The sequence below is a fragment of the Macrosteles quadrilineatus genome, unplaced genomic scaffold (genome assembly GCF_028750875.1).
Source record: "Macrosteles quadrilineatus isolate MER2022 unplaced genomic scaffold, UCM_ALF_1.0 Scaffold_353__1_contigs__length_88464, whole genome shotgun sequence".
Taxonomy (NCBI): domain Eukaryota; kingdom Metazoa; phylum Arthropoda; class Insecta; order Hemiptera; family Cicadellidae; genus Macrosteles; species Macrosteles quadrilineatus.
This window is the reverse complement of record NW_026542946.1, coordinates 86,807-87,875: the sequence shown is the minus strand read 5'-3', so window position 1 is coordinate 87,875 and position 1,069 is coordinate 86,807.

Below are 1,069 nucleotides of genomic sequence, written 5' to 3'. Positions count from 1 at the left end.
TACTCCATACACTATACTAAGAGCTTCTTTGTCAATCTGTGAATACTGCTTTTCTGTATCATTTAACACTCTACTTGTAAATGCAATAGGTCTTTCAGTACCGTCTGTTTGGATTTGACTTAGAACTGCACCTATTACCATATGCACTAGCGTCACATGCTAACGTTAACTTTAACTTAGGGTCAAAATGAGCTAGTACTTGGGCTGATACTAGTTTTTGCTTAACTTCTTCAAAAGCTTTCTTACACGCTAAATTCCATACAAATTCAGTGTCTTTCCTCAATAACATATACATAGGGGTAAGTATAGTTGAGATTCTAGGTATGAAACGGGCGTAGTAGTTAACTAAGCCTAAAAATGCTTTTAATTGGGTGACATCTTTTGGTTCTGGGCGTTTACAATGGCTTTGACCTTGTCTTGAGAAGTTTCCAATCCTCGTTTGCTTATGACAAACCCTAGATACTCTAAACTTTCACAGAAAAATTTACATTTACTTTTACTGACTGTGAAACCATTGTCTTGTAGTCGTTTACAAACTAACTTTAATTTACTAATGTGTTCAGAGTCATTTTGTCCTGTTACAAGAATGTCATCTAGAAATACCGCTACACCTGGTATTCCTTGTAAGGTTTGCTCCATTGTGCGCTGAAAAATACCAGGAGCAGATGATATGCCATAACATAATCTATTGTACTCAAACAAGCCCTTATGGGTACTAATTGTACATAACTTTTTACTTTCATCATCTAGTCTTAGTTGTTGATACGCTTGTGACAAATCTATTTTAGAAAACCTGTCTCATTTTGCCAAACTGGAGAACAATTCTTCAATCTTAGGTAAAGGGTGTCTGTCTATCTCTAAGAAAGGATTTAGCGTTACTTTATAGTCTCCACACAATCGTAACTGACCATTTGTTTTCAAAACTGGTACTACAGGGGTAGCCCATTGGCTTGAATTTACTGGTGAAATAATACTCTCAGCTTCTAAACGTGCTAGTTCTGCTTCTACTTTATTTTTAAGTGTGAAAGGTAAGGTCCTTGGCTTATGATATTTAGGGGTTGCATTAGGT